This window comes from Podarcis tiliguerta (assembly GCF_965153285.1).
Source record: "Podarcis tiliguerta genome assembly, chromosome: 11".
NCBI lineage: Eukaryota > Metazoa > Chordata > Lepidosauria > Squamata > Lacertidae > Podarcis > Podarcis tiliguerta.
In genome coordinates this window covers 4,493,514-4,515,601 of record NC_139544.1, presented here as the reverse complement: position 1 = coordinate 4,515,601, position 22,088 = coordinate 4,493,514, and the positions used below count along the sequence as shown (strand labels likewise).

Sequence of the window (22,088 nt, the reverse complement as noted above, 5' to 3'; positions counted from 1 at the left end):
CTAAATTATGAATTATTGTTATGGATTCAAATAATTTAGTTTGCAGTCTTATGCATGCTTTCTCTCTTTTTCACGTGAATAGGTGCATCTTAATTCAATGAGACATACTAGAAAGTAAACAGCATTTGGCCTACATTTGCATCGTTTCTTTTGACTGCAAAGTCATTGAGATGTTATAAACCCTGCATATGATAAATACATTTCAGTGAATGTCCACAGTTTGGCGAGTGTTGACATTCATATGAATGCTGACACTCTCAAAGGAATTTTCTGAATGTCAGAAAACATATATCTATTTCTCCATTTCTCAGACATACAACAGTGAACGCTGACAAACGGCAATCATATTTAGGTGACTGTCAACATTCATCAATGCATTTCTAAGTTCTTAGAAATTTATAAAAAATTGTCTAGAATGTAGCATTCATATATGAATAGCTACATTCAACAGATTACAGCTATTCACTATACCGTGCATCCTTATTAATATACACCATCATTAATAAATTCGTTTTAGAGCAAGCTGGATCCGAAGGACTTTCCTTTGATGCAGGAGCCTTGATGGAAGTCCCTCTAGATTCAACCTAGTGTGTTCTTATGGCTAATCCACATTAAGAGGGGCTGACAATAGCATGAGAAAGCCAGATTACTTGATAGCTAGAATACACTTTATGTAGGGCTGCCCTTATATCTGGTGCAACTAGTGCAGAATGCACAGAGCTGGTTGTTGGCAACATGATATTCCTTTGTTGAAAGAACTGCACTGGTTGTCAATATGCTGCTGGCTCAGGTTCAGGGTTATTGTGTTAATTCACAAAGCCCTAAACAACTTGGGTCAAAATTATCTTAAGGGCCATCTGATTCCTCATGGCCCTACTTGATCAGTGAGATCCTCTGGCAGGACACTTCTGGTGGTTCCCCATGCCCCTGAACTTTGATTTGCCTTTACAAGCAACCGAGCTTTAAATGTGGCAGGATCTGCCCTGTGGAACTGTCTACCAGGAGAGATTTGGCAGGAATCATTTCTGCCTTCTTTTTAGACATCTCCTAAAAATTGTGTTATTCAGACAGGCCTTTGCGCTGTGCATTCCTTTTCATCAACCAGTATTGTGTATGCTACATACTGCCTTGGTGCATTGTTATGGACGTGTGGTGTTTAAATATTTAAATAAATTCAACAGAAGTTGGAGACGCACTAAATAAGTTCAGCTTGTACTAGTAATCAATGTGGTTTTTTTCCCCTAGGGCAGGGGAAAATAAAGTGAAGAAAGGGCACCAGCCACTCAAAATACTCAAAATGAAAGCAAACATCCCAAATATAATAGCACAGATCTGTGGATAGGTTGCAATGGTAAATTTCTATACAAAGATGTCAAATACAAACTCTAACTATAATCACACTATATATTGATTTCTGAAGCTCAATGAGTAGCTGGTCCATGAGCCCATTTCAAACAGAAACTTGATTCCAAGCACACAATCTCTGTTAACCCATCTCAACAGCCCAGTGTGAAAAAAATAAAATAGCCTACATATTTTATCTATGTATCATGCCCATAAGAAGTGCTAAGGTCCCCTGTTAAAAGATTGGTCCTGATTTTAAAAAGTCCTGCTGGAGATGTGATCAAATGAAAACACATTTTCATATATGGTGAAATATATGAAACACCATATTCCTATATGGTGGCATTGCCTGTTTGAGCAAACATATTCTGGCCTTAGAGCACCAAGGATGGACAGTCACAGATGTGTCCACAGCTGTAATGAGGAGGCCTTTGTGTTCGGACCTTCTACTTCTCCATCTCCATAGGCAGAGGAGGAAATCTGCAGAATCTTGTGATACCCCTCCCCTTGGAGACCCCCCCCCCAAGGATCATAGGATTGAAGCTTAACCTGTCTAATTCTTTTACATTTTTTAATTGGTCTTGTTCATATTTCTCCATCCATTCATCCATCCATCTACACACTATCTGAACTCTTCTTGATCAGAATTGCACTAAAATTTCTGCTTGGGAGATTCAGGTCATGCAACAGAGTTAAATTTCCCTCCTGCACCTGTATCATAAATTTGGGAACAGTTAGTGCCCCAAACCGGAACAGAGCCTCCCTCCAAGTTTTACTTCTAAAGTTTTAGTCATTCTTATTTAATTCTTGGTGCTGTTTGAAGTTATACAGAGCTGCATTTATTCTACAGCAAAGTCAAAAGGGCTCACTCTTTTGGCAATGCTGAAATGCCCATTATGATGTTTCTTTCAATAATTCCTTTAAAATGGTAATTTCCATTGTTCTGAAATGTCATAATTCTGAATTGGCTTTGTTTCGATCAATGGCATCCATGTTAAGCCAAATTCAATTGCATATATAAACCTTCTAAGGCTGTGAAGTTATTGATATACTGATGTGATGTCATTAATTGAGTAGGATCATCTAAGTGAGTAAAACAGAAATTTAAAAAGTAATGACACTGAATAGGATTTTTTTAAGGTGAATATTTTTGCAACTCCTGCTCATACAACCAATCTGGGTAGACTGGCAGGGTGGAGAGAAGCAAACTTTAAGTGTATTTAATCAGTTTCATAAACCTCAACCTTTTGTGTGTTCAGTTAGCTGTGTGTATTGACTCTACCCTATAGCTCTGTGTAAGGTCCAAAATTGCACCGAAATGGCTACGTGTACAATTTGTACACAGTTTGTTCACATGGCAAATCAAATGTAGGGATTGAAGCTTGCTATACGGTCCGTCCCCCTGCCTCCCCCATGTGTATTCAGACCGGCCATATGAACTATGGAAGTATTCTGGGGAAATGGTGTTTACCTCATCAAATAGCTATTTCTGGCAAGAAATAGAAATAGAGAATATTCATGCAGACCTAACAGATGCTTTCCAGGAAAGCAAATCTATGCAGTGCACAACGCCCTCATCTGAACAGGCTCTTTTTAAAGCACATTTGCCTCTTCTGAACGTGCCTATATGTTGTATTACCCTTAATAACAGATTAACCAATTTAAGACTTGGCCAACATAATAATCAGTCATAAATGTCATGCTGGGGTGACCCTTGGTAATATGCCACCCTCTGCGAGGCTATTTGACACCCCCTCACCAGCCCTCACAGCACCATCTTAAGCCTGGCTTTGGGAAGGAGGGGCAAAGCTCTGGCAGGGTCCTAGAGCCCTCCTACCTCCTTCTCAAAGCCGGGCAAGTGCTTGCCAGGATTTGAGAAGGCACCGTTCTTGTGCGTCCAGTGTGACTACACCACTCACACTACCCTAAATCCGCCCCTGTGCCATGCCTTTTCCGCACAGGACACCACAGATTCCACAATACACTAGGTGGAATGCAGAGAACCAATCTAGACACCAAAATCTGGGTTAAAATGTATATGCCACTGTATTTACTTTTTTCTGGGAGTGTGCACGCACCCCAATATTCTTCTTGTATCTGTATCTATGCACATTTCTTTAAAAAATACAATCTGTTTTGGAGTCACTTTGTGCCTTCTCCAATTTGATCTGTGTTACAGCCTCTGAACTGTCCCTTGCAGGCCTCCTACAAGGTAAAGCTGTCCAAAATGCTACCTGAATAAAAAATTAAAAAATAGTCCAGTAGCACCTTAGAGACCAACTAAGGTTGTTCTAGGTATAAGCTTTGATGTGCATGCACAAAAGAAGTGTGCATGCACATGAAAGCTTATACCTAGAGCAACCTTAGTTGGTCTCTAATGTGCTACTGGACTATTTTTAAATTTTTTATTTTGACTGCATCAGACCAACATGGCTACCTGCCTGAATCCAAAATGCTACCTGTGGAGCTCTGAAGAGCTGGGGTATGTCTTTTATTAAGGCAGAGCAACATAGGATTTCTTTTTCAAAAAAAAAAAAAAACTTAAATGAAGGAAAGGTGGAGCCTCATGGCACCAGCAGAAATCTTTGCAAGGGCTTCTGCTAGCAGAAGTAGTTAGAGTTGAATAGTGCCCAAGATGTGTCTATCAGCACATCTGCTCTTTTGAAATCAAACTGAGTGCAAGGTTCCAAGACCAACTATTGTCTCACAAAAACTAAAAACTAACAAAAAATAGAGTAGCAGCTGGAATTATGATTTCCAGGTGTACAAAAAGAGGATGGTTGTACTATTCTCAACGTTGTGGGTGCTCAACAATAATTGGATTTGTTTTGGTACTGATTGGAAAGTCGCACAAGAGTTTCAGGCTCTCAATTCCTAAGTGGTAGAGTGCTGTCTTGACTGAAATAGGAAGTAGAGTCAGGGGTGGCTCATCCCATTTCTCCACAGGAGGCGAAATAGGAAGATGCCATCCTCATGGCTTTCTGCTGCTGCCCTTGCTGCCTCTGCTGAAGCCATGATTACCAGGTCACATGGTTGTGGTGACTGGGTTCTGGAGAGACCTCACAGAGGCCTCTGGAAGCTCCACACAGCTATCCTGATACCCTGGAAAGCAAGATCTCTTGAGGGACCTTGCTAAAACCCAGAAGCCATCACAACTGGTTCTCCTTGCTTCTCCAGTGGTGGGGCAGGGTGTGTGCGCCTGCAGAGGGATCGCTTGCATTCGGCTGACCCTGCTGACTGTTCCCAGGCCAGGAACCTGTACTTCATATCAATAAAGGGTGATGACGGAAACTACAAATAAGGTTGTAATCTTATGCACATTCACCTGAAGTTAAGTACATGCTCAACCTACTGCTGCTTTTATATGCTTACAAATGTGTGTTTCAGCCACTATAGCATTTCTGTTTCTCATCATCATATTTTATTGAATTAGGTAAAAAAAAAATTGCCCGTAACACAAAAACCTAATAACCAATAATCATCACAAGTGGGTTGAAAAATACAAACAAGCCAAGGAGAGGGCAACAAAGACTGCAGAAGACAGCATTTCCAGGAGGAGTCATGTGAGATCCTCATCATCTCACACCTCTCACTTGTCTGCTTATATACTGCCAATTTTCCAGCAACCCCTTAAAATAATAGACATTTAAATTTGCAACTTTTGTGTGTGTTCCCTGTGGGGTTGCAATTGGTATAGCGTGTTCTCCAATAAATGAGAGCACGTGTTGCGGTGTGGGCCACCGGGCCAGGCCTCTTGTTGCCAGGCTGGTTAATAGTTATTGCCTGGCATCTGTGATTGGATAACCGGGTTGCTGGGGCAAATTGTATGTTGCAAATTGAGTGGGTGGGACCATAGTCTTTAAATATTGGTGCACTCTGGTTTCTCTTTCTCTTTGCAGAGTGCATCGGATCACCCGCCCACCCGCCCTCTTTTCCGGTTGACCTTGCTTTGCCTGTCATGGGGGTCGTCTGCCTTGGCGCAGGGGCCTAGTAGGAATTTTGCCATTTGGTGATTGGCTGTGCCATTTGGTTTTTGCCTACTACTCTGCAATTCGTCACAACTTGTAAGGTTGCGGTTAGGCATTGGTTATAATATGCTGGTGTTGGAGGGGGCTGAACAGGCGGTGCCTGCCCCTCCTATTGCGATGAAGGGAATTCTGTTAAAGGAATCCTGGGGCTTGCCATGATTTCGTCCAATCCCTGTTATGGGACCAGGGCCGCCCAATCCCTGTTATGGGAATCCCTGTTATGGGACCAGGGCCGCCCAATCCCTGTTATGGGAATCCCTGTTATGGGACCAGGGCCGCTCAATCCCTGTTATGGGAATCCTTGTTATAGGACCGGGCAGGCAAGCTTTCGGGGAGCTGCTGGGGAGAGCGGCGTGGGTCCGACGCTTAGCTCAGGTGACCCCCCAGTTTGACTTTCTCTTCTACTGGCTACCGATCGGACCTCGGGATGCCAGTTCTGTCCCAGGCGGGGGGACAGATAGTCATAACCAATGTCTAAACAACCACTCACTGATTTTGTATTTTAATAAAGTTGTGGCCAAAATAGTGCCCAAAAACCAAAACTAAATTACGTGTTATGTGTGAAGTTATTTGAGGGGTGGCCTGGGGACCTACACGCGCAAAATAAAACTACTTAAGTTGTCTTGGGAAGAAAATGTTAGAATGCAGCACCAGGATTAAACGGAATTGATTTTCCTATGGTGTAAATATATGATACAAGAGAACAAGGCTGTTCGAGTGAGTATTCAAATGCTGGCAAACGATCGTGATTGTAATCTTGCTCCAGTTCATCCAGCAGGCTCGTTAAGAAAAATGGCAAATTAGAAACAATATAGCTACACTTGATCTTAGCCAAAAGGCTGAGAAGAAACAATATAGCTAATCTGGCAAAAGAAATAAAAAATTCCAGCTGCTCCAAGTTTATATACCTTTGTAGAAATATTTTGGCATGGTATTATTAATCTGCGGGACTCGTGCTCGATATGATTAGCAAATGTATCATCAGGAGGGCACCGGCGCAAGTGCCTGAATATTTCTCCAAATATTCTGTGAAAGGGAGCGTAGTTGGCAAGGAAAAAGAAGCCTTGAAGGAGTAGCGGTTCGTTAGTTGCTGTCTTTCTTATTAGGACTTCTACTGAATTTTTCTGTATGCTACAGATCACAATATAGTGAGCCTTTAGATTTAATGTGGACGTTACCAAGTCAGACTAGTGGTCTATCGAGACCAGTGCTGTTGACTTTATTTGCAAGTTCTTCACAATAGACTTTCCTAACCATGCTGCTATCTGAGAGTCCTTTGGCTGTGTACAGAAATAAATCCCTCTGGAAATCAGTGTGTATTTTCTTATTTCCTTTCCATGTAGGCTTTTGGTTTTTTGGTTTTGGTTTTGGTTTTTCAAAAGATTTTTTCAGGTGGCCTTCAGTTATTTTAAAGTTTATTCATCAGTTTCAAAACAATATTTAAAGCACTGTTTTGTGCAGGAGGAATGACTTCATGATTGCCACAAATGCAGGCCAATCGGCACTTTGGACAGGTGACTGGAGAGAAGGGAGGAACATGGATTTGTGATTGTCACCAGAGCTAGCCAATCAGTGTCCTGCACAGCTGATTTCTACCAGAATAGGAAGAATATGTTTGTTTCTGAGCATGGGTCACCTCCTTGATTTGGAAGCTCATCTGTAAGTCCAAAAATAGGCGACTGCAGATACACTTGCTACACCGTATACATAGATCAGTAATAAATACAGTGTTACCTTGGTTTGCAACCATTTTGGATTACAACTGTTTTGGATTACAACCACATCGAACCCAGAAGTGTTTTTCCGTTTTTTTTTATTACAACCCCCCCTTTTTTTGGAGGCCCCATTGGCGAAAGCGAGCCTTGGGTTACAACCTGTTTTGGTCTACAACTGGACCTCCGGAATGGATTATGGTTGTAAACCAAGGTACCACTGTACTGGAGATGGTGCATATTGAATGTTCTGAATCCAAAGCATACCACTGAGCTATGCAGGAACAGCTCAGCAGATGGGGTGGAACTGCTATGATAGCTTCCCAGCAGGTGGGGCAGGGGCAAGGTGACCAGGAGGCCAATATAGTGCATCAGCATTGGCAAAGCTAGTGCTACCAGTCTTTGCATTCCACTGACCTCCCGGCCGTCTCCCCAGTGGTCCACCTGCCAGGAAGCTAGGGAAAAGCAAAGAGTCAGCAGCTAGGCTACTATTTGGGGTAAGATTAACAGTACACATTTAAGAAGAACGTACTGCCAAGAAGAAGGTGGTATTTGTCTACATATTCGCCATGCAGCTATTGTTCAAAATTTGCACTCAAATTTTGCAATGCAGTTCCCAAAACTCATACAATAATGCATGTATCGGGGTAAATTGTGCATAAAAATGCATATAGTAGTAAAAATAACATATAAAGCTCCATTATATTACGGATAAGTGCTTACAAAAATGTATGTTGAGTTACATACGCTTCAGGTTACAGACTCCTCTAACCCAGAAATAGTACCTCGGGTTAAGAACTTTGCTTCAGGATGAGAACACAAATCATGCTCTGGCAGTGCAGTGGCAGCAGGAGGCCCCATTAGCTAAAGTGGTGCTTCAGGTTAAGAACAGTTTCAGGTTAAGAATGGACCTCCAGAACGAATTAAGTACATAACCAGAGGTACCACTGTAATGTATGCCTTCTCTCATACTTACTCTGTGTATTATCCCTGATCCCTTGCTTGACTTGTTAATTATTGAAACATGCCTCTTCTTCACAGACTGATGATTTCACTGTGAACTCACTTGTTTATTACCCTGCCATTTTGGTTGGGATGGTTAGCTTGGCTTGATCTCTGGTTCCTGACCTCTTAGTCCTTACAAATTCTGTGCACTGTGCACTTTGGTCGGCTTTTTTTTTTTTTTTTTTTACAAGACCTTGTTTTGCCAGTGTTCACTGCCAACCCCTGATCCTGCAAAGCCCATTCACACCTGGTGCCTGAAAAGGCAGCGAGACAAAGCAAACAGGAGTCTGACGCTGCAGGGCGTATCTGATTGCCAGCCCAAAAGAAAAGAAAAGAAATGTATTCCAACTGAAAATGCTGCACAGCTTAGGCGCAGTAAAAACTTTCTTGCATGCCTCTGATAAGTGCAACATTGCCTGTTTCGTATTGCAAAATCATGCTGCCCAAGATTTCTCTTCTTTTCCACCCACACTCAAAGAGCTCCAGCTGGGCACAAGATTCTCCAGAGCTTTCAGAAGGTAAGTGGAGCTACAGATGGAACTCCTCATGACCAGAAGTGCCTTCCACACACACACACAGTGGGACCTCTGGATCCAGGCCTACAGACGCTGCACAGAGAATAATGTATTGCCCTATTCAGCTAACAAGTTTCTGTATGATCTCTGCAGCTTCAGCTTTATCAGTGACCATAGACAGAACCCAATCAGAGAAACTTTGCATAGAAGATACGCAGGGAGCACAGTGCTCGTATAAGTTGCCTGATGATGATTGCCCTGTGACTGAGACTGGCTGTCAAATGAGAAGTAATTTACTTTTAGCATTAGGAAGGCTGGCAGTGAAACTGAGATCACAAGAACTGTTCACAGGCTCTTAGTCACAGCAGCTTAGTTTCATCTTTCACAGTCTTTGGAAAGTATGAAAAATGATAAATCTAAGCCCCAATGGTCTGATCTACAGATATAGATATATTGTGTGGGTAGGGGCGGGGGCAGGCAGATTTAAAATGGATTTCTGCTCCCAAGGTTATAAATTTTAAAGCTGCGATGCTACGTTCAGACCATGAATAGCTTTGGTTTAAGGCTAAAGCTCTGATATGATGATTCTGAGTTATCTGTAAGACTAAATTATTAAGGACTTACTTTTTGCTCTGGGCAAAGATAGCAGAACTGAGTAAAACAATGTGTGCATCTCATACCAAAGAAGACATGTTTCCCAATCTGAAGACCAGGAAAAAGAAGAATCCTGGTATTATTCATGACTCCTCAGCGACACCCTTTCCCTCCAGGCCAGGCCATCTTTCATCACACCTCATGCCCAGCACAAACTCTCACAAGCTTCTGCCAAAATGTTCCAAAATTCATTTCCATGTATAAAGTGTAACACATGATGTGCACCAACCATTTAATTTTGTGCACCACGTAGTTCACCAGCCAATTAGCAGAGGTTTGTTTCTTTGTTTTAATAGCCAATGATGGGATAAAATCAGAGGGTGCAATCTCGTAAGAGTTAAGCACATTTTATTCCTATCAATTTCAAAGGATTGAGTGTGTGCTGAAATTAGAGGGACTTCAAAGGAACCTAATTGTGGCAGGATTGTGCCCATAGTTATCTGGAAAGCCAGCAATCCATAATTGTGTAACAGAAAAATGTTGGTGGATTTTTAAACCGTACTTTGATATAAAATTTCTGGCTTGAATCAATAATATTTAGCTGGTTAATAGTTAGCTGATTACACATTGTTTTGTTTGGATGTGGGTTGTTGGCGGAGTAGCTAAATTGCAGCTACGAAGTCAAATCATGTTCAATACTGATTTCTTGAAATTAAAACTATGTCCAACCACTTGTTAAAATATTCAAAAACGTTTACTTGCAGAACATATAGCTAAAGAAGAATGTATGCAAAGTATTTGCATTCACATGCTTATCCAAGCATGGGCTTATTTTTTTTTAGTTGAAAACACATTGGTGCAATGTGTTCAGTTAGTCAAAGCAAGATATAAAGTGATGGTTTTAAAATTTAACTATTTTACATAGCACTTTTTCATTATTCCAGAAGGTGGCATAATTAAGGCATAGTTAATTACTGTTGGGGATTAATAAGTGGAAGTGCTGTATGGTTTAGATCTATTCCATCTAGTGTCCCTAGACAGAATGGAATTTAAGGGCATCTTTTAACATTTGCCTTTTAAAGGCAAAGATTTGTGACAGAGCTGTATATAAATGGGATGTGCAGAACCACCCCCAAATCTCATCTGATAATTCTTGCTAGCCACATGTAAACTCTTTTTGCTTTCTTTGAAATCAGACATGCCACTGAGATTCATAATTGCCTGTTTGATAATACAAATTATCCATTCCACATTGTTTGGTTGCATTGTGAGTTGAGTGTCATTTCCCTTGGAAGTTCTTCTTTGACTTGGAATATTAAATGAGATTCTGCACAAGAGATTCCTTCATTTTTCAGAATGACCAGGTGCTTTGTAAGCAAAGGTGCACAAGTTGTTTAAAGTTAGCTCCTCACTTTCCATGAAACTCTTATTGAAGCTCCTGCTGCTGGTTGTGAAACTACATGAACTACAAATCCAGGTGCTTTTGAACAACAACCTCTTATTTGCAATGAAACTTACATTGCTGTGAATTATATGACCAGATCACCCAATCAAGCAGCCTTTACTTCACCAGTCTCTACCCCCTGGGTGGGTCAGTTATCTCCAGTGTTTCTTCCAAATGTTTCACATGGCAAAGTCTTCTACCTGGATTTAAAAGCTCTCTTGTTCCCTGATGTTGTTGGTTTTTTTGCTGGTTGTCTTCTCCATGACTTGTGTTGGGAAGTAACAATTTGCCACCAATGGCATGAGATGTCTGTGTTCAGTATGAGGAATGAACACAGGAAACTGGTATTGGGTTGAATTAAGCCACAGCTTTATTGATTAAAGGTAAGGGATTGGGCATGTATCCAGCACCAGGCAGCCTGGATCATTTGGATAATTTGTGTTATCAAACCTTTGCTGAACCTTCCCTCTCTCTTTGGTGATGGGGGTGAAGGGAGTTCAGAAATGTCCATGGAGATATGGGAGATAATTGTTTGAATTTTAGTGGAAAGAGAATTAGCAAAATTACAGTTACAATGTGACTCAAGAGCTACTTTCTTTTAATTTTCTTCTTCTTAAAAAAACATTTTAATTGTATTGTTATGAAAGATTTTCTTGGTTTACAAAAGTATGTGCAATCTCTCTCCCCCCCAAAAAAAACATTTTTTACAGATCAGTTTCATTTGTTGAGACATTACGGAAAAAAGGGAGAAAGAGGTGGAGGGTGAAAGGTGAGTGGGGGTGGGGTCGGGTGGCAATGTTTCTATTTTACTTAATATATGTGGGGGTTTGTGTCAGTGTTGCTTGTGCAGGTTCTCTGCTATTCATTTGTGTTCCTTTGGTGGTGAGAGAGGTTGGGGTTGGCTGTGGTGATCTTTGTTTTCATGTGTGAGTGGGGTGGGTGGGTGTTTTGGATCAGGTTAGCCATATTGAGTTGTATGCTGTTGGTGGATTTTTGTCATTGTCTTCTTGGGCTGTGTATGTGATAAAGGGGAGCCATACGGGTCTCTACTAAGTATTATGGCTACTCCGCGAGCCTTCCCTGAGCCTAGTGCAACCCATTGTTGACTGAAGCCGGGGTCGCTCCGGCGTTTGCTCCCTCTGAGTGGGTTGTGTATTTCTTGTAAGAATTAAAAAAACATTTTTAAAGGATAAAATGACTAGGAACTACACATTTCAAAAAATAGGCCAGAAGTGTTCCTGTACCAGGAGCAGAAGGCAAATGGCTGCCCATGTGTAGTGTCCTTCCCACAAAAGTTTCTGGCTCCATTTTGAGTGTGAATTGCACTTATTAGCCACTTAGATCTACTTTAAAAAAAATGTGTTTTTTAAAAAAGTCTCAGACTGCCTTATAATCATAAACCAACAAAATCCAGCCAACAGCCCACCTTCCCCACCAAAATGTCTGCCCGTATTTTTTCAGGTAGATTTTGTACCCTAATTCCTCAGAAGCTCTATAGTTTCTGCTCAGCAGAAAGATTTAGTCCACCCTTAATAGTCAGCTGATGGCCCAAATGCCTGTCTAGCTAATGCCCATCTCTACTTGCCAGTGTAGTCTTGGCAAGATGTTCAAGAGCCTGGTAGTGCTCATTGAGAAGACCTTTGTTTTCACTAATGTGCTTCCAACGTTGAGCTGAGAAGGGATGGGGAAGACACAGAAAGAAGAGCCTCTCTTCCAGTGCACCTGCTGCTGGAGTGAGCCAGATGTCACAGACAGATCAGCTTGATTGACACTTAATGTTTTCTGAGAATCACAGGTATAGATATACAGAAGCTCACTAAGAAATTCAATTGGCCATGTTGAAATATTGCTCTGTGCTGACCTTTTTGGTAGGAGGAGCCCAGAACTCTCAAAGAGCCTTCCCTAAGGCCTCAGCACAAGCCAAATTGTCAACAATATTAACAATGTGTGGGATCAGCTGGTCACCTTTTGCTCCTGACCTGATTGGCAACATGTGCATGCAAGAAGTTCAACCACTTTACATTATTGGTTAGGGGCGATGCTAAGATATGTGTCAAGAAGGCCTGATAGTCCATCACAACTGGCAGGTGGTACAATACTGGTATGGAGGAAAATAACAAGAGGTTTGGTACCCACACTGAGGCACCATTGTAGTGAAGGGGAAAATATCTAGCCCATCTCTGGACATGAAGAAATGATGGAGCCCTTCTTTGGGGATGGGAACTTCTGTGGTCTCAAAGGCCTGACAGCTCGAGGCTTGCAGTGGGATTTTTCTTCCACAAGCTTAATGCTGCTGCCTTGAGCTTCCTCAAAGGAAGAGATACAGGCTGATCTCAAACTAGGTGTTAGAGTAAGGCCATCATCTAAGCCATCACCTTAAAGGACAAAGAATTGTCATAATAAAGTTGTGGCCCTGTTCATCCCTTGTCTCTTTCTGGACATTGGTAGTGGACAACTGGACATGCCACCTTCCTTTGTCAGTCTGTGTAATACAGTCTCTGTACTTGTAAGAGTCTATCACCCTAAATGTTTTATAGTAAGATTTTTGGAGGGGTTTTTTTTGTTTTTTTTTGCAGAAACTGAATAAAATGTCTTACCCTCTACCAATTCAATTGACAAGCCACTGCTTAATCTAGTCAAGCAGCTCACCTTCCTAGTGTATTTAGCTATCGTCTTATGGATTAGCCCCCTATAACGCACTGTATCCAAAAGCATTTTCTAAAATCCAGCTAAAATATGTCCCCAGCTTTTCTTCACTCAAGCCTTCTAGATACTTACTCAAACAGTTATTTCGGATATGTTAAACATGACCATGGTGTCTGAATTCACATGGATTTATGTTTAATTAAATCAAATGCTTTGTGGTATGCCCTCAGACTCTCCTCCTTATCAGTTCTTTTTAAAAGCCTTTTAAAAAATAAAAATAAGTCTTCATTGTATTTGTGGGGGAAATGGATTATCACATAGCTAGGTTTAGATGAGGGATCTTCTCAATCAAAAATACATTAGTGTTAAAATGGTTGAATTTTTCTTTAGGATTACACTGTATCACTTTTAACATCATAAGAAAAATAAGTATTTGCAGTTCTGAGTAAGGCCAATACATTTTGCTGACTAAGGTGAAGGGCAAGGTGAGCTGACTGAACTTTAAGTTGAATCTTACTTCAACACAGGCAATGGGACAAGGTGAGCTGACTGAACTTCAACACAGGCAATGGGACAGTAAGCAGAGCACACAATATGGTACACATATAGTAGCTCTTTCCTCCAAACAGTGGGAAATAGCTTGGAAGTTCCAGAGGAATGGCCAAAGGCTTCTGGTTCTGCTCCCAGAATCCTGACATGGCCACACTCCCCTGCTCAATGGTAGGACCTGTGCTGGTTCTGAGGCATGTCACCTTAGAAAGTAATAAACCATGGCTTAGTGCAAATACGTGAACTTGCTGGCTTCTGAGGAGGATATTACAACACCTTTGTTCCTCTCGAGACTTTTAAAGTCAGGGCACCACAGCAGCTAAGCTCAGGCACGGCTTAGCGTGTGATCCAAACCTGGGATCACAGTTAAGGCCTCTTAAGTGTGGCCTTATCCTTATCGATCATCCTTATCCATGATCTGTAGTCAAGCTTATTTTTAGGGGGGAAGTATGATGAACATCTCTTCCCAAAATATTTCTTGCTTGAGGGAAATAATAATGAGGAAAAATTACACTGCAGTCTTATATAAGTTTACTTACTTTCTGCTTACATGTCTGCTCAACAGTAAGTTTAACTGAGTTCAACTAGACTTCCTCCCAGGTAAGCATGTTTAGGATTGCAGCCTTAACTCATCAATTTTAGGATGCATCCTTCTATCTGCCAGCAGCCTTGTATGTTTGCAATATATTACTGAAGAGAAACATGTGTTAAGAAGCATTTATATTATCAAAAGGATAAGACTTCTGCTCTATGAAACACTTGATTTATATCATTCACTTTGTTTGCTGCAGTTCATGCCTGAAACTTCACCTGTTATATTTTACAGTTTCTGTGGCTAATGCCAGCATGTAACAGTTTGTTGCAACAGAATTTGACTAACTCTTCCCTTTATTAAGCCCAGTTCATTATATTCTTGATCTGGTTCTTGCATTTTGATGGCAAGATAAAAGACATCCTAGAAAGGAACTACGTATGCCTGAAAAGTTGTATTTATTTATTTTAAAAGATTTATGCACTGCCTTTTAGGGTAGTGTTATCCCCAATAGATTCCATACAGTCTATAGAATAATAACAACCTAAGTTCCAAACCATTAAATAATAATAATAATAATAATAATAATAATAATAATAATAATGATAATAATAAAAATAATAATAATGTGTGTGTGTGTGTTTGTGTGTGTGAGAGAGAGAGAGAGAGAGAGAGAGAGAGAGAGAGAGATGAGACATAAAGGTAATAAAAACCAAAACAAGAAATCTAAATAATCTAGCATAATCAAACCATTTTAAAACCAGTCAATCAATCAATCAATCCATCAATATTGCATTCAAAGACCAAACAACAGAATTAACAGTAACACATCAGCACCAAGAGGTGGGGGAAACAGCAGACAAAACTGAAAATTCCCTATAAACTTATTTACATTAAAAATAGCACTCCTTCAGCTAAAATCTATGATGCAGAGTATTCATTTACCGTCCATTGCTGTCACTGCAGCCTGTCTTTCCTCGTTGCCATAAAGCAGAATTTCGCAACAGGCCTGGTGATATTCAAATCTTTGTCAGAAAGAAGGTATTTAACATAAGTTTCCTCTAAGCAGCCTGGTAGTTTCCTTAATAACAGTTGAATTATCTCTCTTCAGGTATCATGATAAAGCGGGCAATATAGAAGAACGTGCCGAATGGATTCAAACCAATTTAAAACCAGCTTTACATTTTTAACCCTCTAAGAACACCTTTCTGCTGGGGACACTGTAGAGGAAATGTGGGGACTCTGTGGTCTTCTGGATTCTGCTGGCCTCCAGCTCCCACCAGTCCAGACAGCATAGCCACCTACTAGACTCAGCCAATTTGCTCTGAACTAATTTTAAGATGTACTTTAACTACCTGTAATTGATTGCCTATTTTTATGTTCTTTGTATGCTGTCTTAGTTTCATGAAGTTAGCCGCCATGAGCCCGGCTCCAGCCGGGGAGGACGGGGTACAAATAAAAATTTATTTATTTATTTATTTATTTATTTATTTAGCTAGCTAGCTAGCTAGCTAGCTAGCTAGCTATTTCAAATTAGTCAGGGGGGACATAATTCAGATATGCATGATTGGTCAGACAGATACAAGCTCCTGGTCCAGATCTTCAGGCCACAATAGCTGAAACTGATCCCATAAAACTGGACCAGATGGCGTATCAGACACCTCATATGGATTAACAGAATATCAAAAGAGAAACATAGAAGCACTGTGCAGCCTTTCTAAAATGGGATATAATCAACAGAAGGTGAGGACGAAGAGAGGCTCACAGCTGCGGTTCCCACTCTGAGCCTCTACACATTGATCAGGCCAGCTGCAAAGAATGACAGCCGGGTTTAAAAGGTAAAGTAAAGGTACCCCTGACCATTGGGTCCAGTCGTGGATGACTCTGGGGTTGCGGTGCTCATCTCTCTTTTTAGGCTGAGGGAGCTGGCATTTGTCCGCAGACAGCTTCGGGGTCATTAATTCATAAAAGTATTTGTATACCACAATTTCAGTTTAAAAAAATCAAAGTGGTTTACAACATGTATTATAAAAACCACACAAAAATTAAATCACCAGCTATTACGGAATATGTTTTTCTTAATTGTCTGCATAAGTCGGGCATCAAATGAAAGTTTTCAGCAAACATTTGGAGGTTAATATAGAGAGCACCTGGTAAATCTCTATTGAAAGAACATTCTGCAGGAGTTGGTCAATACCGCTGAGGGAGCAGTTTCAAGATGAAGTCAGATGAGCCTCACCAACTTGGAAGACAGCCAAGGAAGCTCCTACACAGTGCTCCCCCCCCCCCCCCAAGAAATATAGATGTCGTGGCGCTGTGGGTTAAACCACAGAGCCTAGAACTTGCCGATCAGAAGGTCGGCGGTTCAAATCCCCACAACGGGGTGAGCTCCCATTGCTCGGTCCCTGCTCCTGCCAACCTAGCAGTTCAAAAGCACATCAAAGTGCAAGTAGATAAATAGGTACTGCTCTGGCGGGTAAACGGTGTTTCCATGCGCTGCTCTGGTTCGCCAGAAGCAGCTTAGTCATGCTGGCCACATGACCCGGAAGCTGTACACCCTTGGCCAGTAAAGTGAGATGAGCGCCGCAACCCCAGAGTCAGCCACGACTGGACCTAATGGTCAGGGGTCCCTTTACCTTTACTCACCATGAAGTTGTTATAGTAAGTGCCACATGTTTTAACAACAGAAAAAAGATGTGCTGGTACTGAGTACCCCCTGGGTACCCCCTGAAGAAAACACTGCTCCTACAGATGATCTCAGTGCATGAGATGGGGTATTAGGGTTCAGGCCATCCCTAAGGTATCCTGGACCTAAATTGTTCAAGGTCCTTGAACCTGGCTTGGTTGAGGGAAAGGAAGTGGCAGAAATGGTTGAAAAGCTGAGGCCTGGTCCCCTCCAGTTTTGCAGCTAACCTATTGTAGAGGAAATTGAGCAAACTAACTCATGTACCTTAAATTGTTTATGAAGTGTGCTGTGAGGTAGGAGAAGTTTCCATCGGTCTCATTGTACACAGTACATTCTCTTTGGAAATGTGAGTGCTGTACACTACTCTAATCCAATAGTCCACTGTCAGAAAACCAGCAAATTCACCAGCCGTTTGATTTGTGAAGAGAAAAGAATGGGAAATACAAAATCCAGGCTCCCAAGCTGCTTGTGGGCATGAGAGACAGGGTCTTTTTAGTTGTAACACCTTTGCTGTGAGATGCAATCCAGAAGGAAGCTCACCATGGTCTGATTAGTGCTTTGTGTGTTTGTTTGTTTTTGCATAGTATGTGGTTTTACAGAAGGATTTTGATGGTTGCTGTAGTTCTGTTGTGTTTTGTTGTTGTTATTGTGGTGCTTATGTAATCCGATTTATTTGTAATGAAGCAGTCCAACTAAGACTCAAAAGAGACCTGTTGAAATGGATGGACTTAAATGTGAGACATATCCAGCCTCATGGTGTAATGGTTAAGAGTGTGGTGTAGTGGTTAAGAGCAGTGGACTCGTAATCTGGTGAACCGGGTTTGCGTCTCCGCTCCTCCCCATGCACCTGCTGGGTGACCTTGGGCTAGTCACAGTTCTTTGAAGTCTCTCAGCCCCACTCACCTCACAGAGTGCTTGTTGTGGGGGAGGAAGGGAAAGGAGAATGTTAGCCACTTTGAGACTCCTTAAAGGGAGTGAAAGGCGGGATATCAAGTCCAAACTCCTCCCCATCCTCCTTCATGCAACCAACATGCTTAACTCTAAATTATTCATGAAGGCTGCCCTGCCTGGCTTAGATAGGTCATTCCCCCTCACTTGGGGAGTAAATGTTACCAAACTCATTATTCTCTCCTTTCTTTCCACCATGTGAACCAAATAGTAAGGATGTCTAAGCTAGATGCACTAAGCTTAGATCATGTGCCTTAAGCAAGCCATCTTTGTTTTTGTTTTAATTATGTTTATTGAAATTTTCAGGTATACATTTTCATCAAAATTATCATCCATCCATCAACTTCCCTCTTTCCCCTTCCATGGTTCTTTAAATTTCCCCATAGTTTCTGCATATTCTAGGGGGGGGGGGATCCAAAATCCATTAAATTTAACCCCCTCCCAATTATCTCTCTCTATAGAATGTTAAGCTGTTGAATTTACTTTAATCCTGCTAGCGTTTTCACTTGCTTACAGTTATTTTCCAAATATTTCCAAAGACATCTGTGTTTCTATACATTTTTGAAAATAAGTGTTATTGCCTGTTTATTCTTGCTGTTGTGTGCACATGAATCTGAACTTTGAAGAGTTTGTAAGTAAACCATTTTTAACTTGTCAAACATGTGGTCTCTTTATATGCTGAAGGGGAAGTGGGAAGCTTTGGGAGAAACTTGGAAGACAAATTTTTAAAGACTAACAGCCTACATTTCCATGCTTTACTTTGCTGTATGTTTATATAAATTCAAATTTGATTTGATTTAATAATTCAGATGTTTCAGCTACAGTTTTAGGGTGGCAGCCTCCCAAAATTTCTCCATCCTGTTAGCAGATGTCAAAATAGGGACAGGGCAAAATAGGAACCCACCAACTATTGGGGAAGAATTCTCCAACCATTTTGGGATGGCTGAGAAAGAAAAGTCTGAGAAAATTTAGCTTTGTTAATACTGACTGAAGCTATAATTAGTATTCTCCAGACTGTGTGTGTGTGTGAAATTATTCAACAGTTTTGAGGGATCTCCCCAAATATTTTTTTATCCCCCCCCCCAAAAAAAATTCTTTCATTAAAAAATTCAATCCAGCCCCAAATTTTCAGCAAATTGTTTTGTGGCTTTGTTTGTTTTTTTAACTTACCTTAAGAAATGCCTTTAATCTTTCAGCAATAAAGAAGTGGTTCAGGTTTTTCCTATTGCTGATAGTGTTATTAAGGAGAATTCAGATAATGTGCATGCAATCTCATTTAACTACAGAGATTGTTCTAAAAATATGCCTCTTTGAATTAGTTGCTGTTACAGGTGCAATGTGATGCTAATTCTCTTCAACAAAACAGAACTGAGTAAGGGGTCTTTTAAAGCTGTGTCTCATTCAAAGTACTGGGGTAACATCCAAAGTGTACCAGTTACTGCTGGCCTCATCAAGTGCAGCTTATATAACCCATATCTTTGTGACAGGAAAGTTGTTGAGAGAGAAAGTGGAGTAGCCAGTAGGAGGAGAAAATACAGAACAAAGAAAGGAAAGAAATTATTGGATGCATTATCCTATGGATGTTTTAGATTTAGAGTTGCTCATGGCAATCTGTCCTGAATATTATTTGTCTATCTGAACATCACTGTCACCTTGCTTGGTTCATCTAGACCAGAAATTTCCAACTTCAGCAATTCAGATAAGAATATAAAGAGACCTTCTGACCAAAGGTTATTCTAGCCCAGCCTTCCTTAACCTGGTGCCCCCTCCACCCTGGTTTAGGATTACAGTTTACATCAGCCACAGGTAGCATGAACATTAGTCAGGGATGATAGGGGTTGTGATCCAACAAATTCTGGAAGACACTAGGATGATCTAGTCCAAAATTATTGGAAGGATGATCCAGTCTAAAATTATTTTTATTATTGCAATTCACTATCCATCATCTCCAAAGGCAGCGCCCCACATAGAGAGCATTTCAGGAATCCAATCTGCAAACTACCAGATTATGGAGTACAGTGACCAAATCAACTCTGTCCAACAGGGGCCATAGCTAGTGAACCAGTCAAAGATGATCAAAGGCACCCCTGGACACTAAGGCGACCAGAGCCTCCAGGAATAGTGTTGAATCTAGCACCCCAGACCTGCTCCTTCCAGGGGAGAGCAATTCCATCATCTCCCCACCTCCCAGACATGAGAACCTTGGACACATAACATCTCTGTCTTTTCAGGATTCAGCTTCAGTTTATTGGGCCTCATCCAACCCTACACCACCTCCAAGCACTCATCAAGCACCTCTCCTGATTCTGTTGGAACAGAGGCAGAGCTGGGTGTCATTTGCATATAGATGACACTTCACTTCAAATCTCCAAATGACAACTCACAGGGGCTTCATATAGATGTTATGAAGACTTAGGTTACATTCAGACAAGCATCATTTCATGCAATTGGCTATTCACAAACAAAGAAGTGGTGCACTCGAAACCGCATTCTGTGTTCTGACACCATAGCTCCTGCTTCAGACTCCAGTTCTCCATTCAAGAGGAGCAGCGTGGTTGATTTGAGCACCAATCTCACTCTGAATCCTGTTGCTTGTCACCGTCTCATCCCTTCTTCTTTCACTATTGGAACATTGGAGCATTTTCTTTTCTTTTGTTGTACAGTGGTACCTCGGGTTAAGTACTTAATTCGTTTCGGTGGTCCGTACTTAACCTGAAACTGTTCTTAACTTGAAGCACCACTTTAGCTAATGTGGCCTCCCGCTGCCGCCGCGCCACCAGAGCACGATTTCTGTTCTCATCCTGAAGCAAAGTTCTTAACCTGAAGCACTATTTCTGGGTTAGTGGAGTCTGTATCCTGAAGCGTATGTAACCTAAAGCATATGTAACCCGAGGTACCACTGTACTTACATTGATGCACCCAGGCACAAATTCATCACAGAATCTTGCTAAACTCTTCTGTTCAGGTAGAAGAGCACAGAATCGGAAACAGAACAGTTTGTCAGTAAAATCCAAGGACCACTAGAGGGAAATGGGATGATTAATCATTAGCATTTTTAATGATTGAACTTTCAGTAAAAAAGAGAGTAGGCAGAAGCAAATGGGCTGCACTGATTTTAACATCACGTTCCTTTCCAAAAGGAATGCCAAGCGACAGAAAACAATCACCTGAGTTGTTTCACTGGAACAATTCAGGTGATTTAAGTTCCAAATGTAGCTAAGTGCTTTGCGGGATTAATGTGTTAGTGAATGAAAGAGCTAACATCTGGTGTAGTGCCTCAGCAGTGTGCCATTGTATAGTCCTGGAGTAGGTTTGGGATCCCTCCAGATGTATGCAATCAGGGGAAGAAATCAAGGGACTTCAGTTTAGTCTGCGTAGAGAAAGATTTTGGGAAGTGCTTAATTTGTTTTCTCAATAACAGAGCTTGCTGACAACTCAGAGCAATTACAGAAGTGACCCAGAGGGTTCATATGCATAATCACTGATCATTAATGCAGGACAAGCATATCCTGGTGCAGAGAGCGGGTCCAACCTGGATGGTTTTCAGAAGGCATTAAGTATAACAATATGGCTTAGTCTGGTTAAAGGCCCAGGGCACTCCACTCTTGGGGCCAGATGGAAACTTTTAAGCAAAAATAGTCCCTGTGCAGACATCAAAGGCCTTGCCTTGAGAAATGAAAGTCAGATTGTGTAGGTGTAGCCAAAATGTTCTGGGGGACACATGGCCAGTAAGATGGAATGCATCTTATAAAGGGAGAAGCAGGCATAAAATGGCAATAAAATGAAGCCACATAATATCACCTTCAAGTGCTTCTTTGTCTTTAAGGAATACCACTAGGAAACCTTAGATCCAGATCCAAAGATGTAGATTTTAAATCCCCTACCTATGCACACACACACACACACAGCAAGAGAGGGGGGGGGGTGTTGAGTTGAATTAATATGCTGGATTGGACTGTGCAAACCCTGCCCCCACCTTATTGCATCCCTTTGGACAATAGAACTGGCGTCACTCTTTAGAGTTGTAAATAGTTAAGCCTTTAAACTCCCACCCCACCCCCACACTAATATTTCTAACAATTCCA

At 41.3% G+C, this 22,088-nt stretch overlaps 1 long non-coding RNA gene across 1 annotated transcript in view; it reads left to right on the top strand.

Annotated features, from left to right (window-relative positions):
* Positions 1-8,585: 8,585 nt before the first annotated feature.
* The window catches only part of LOC310659788, a 28,168-nt gene continuing 14,665 nt past the window's right edge, over positions 8,586-22,088 (top strand). The window contains exon 1 of the long non-coding RNA XR_014503007.1: positions 8,586-8,607. This is a non-coding gene — a long non-coding RNA (uncharacterized lncRNA). The remainder of the gene's footprint in view (positions 8,608-22,088) is intronic.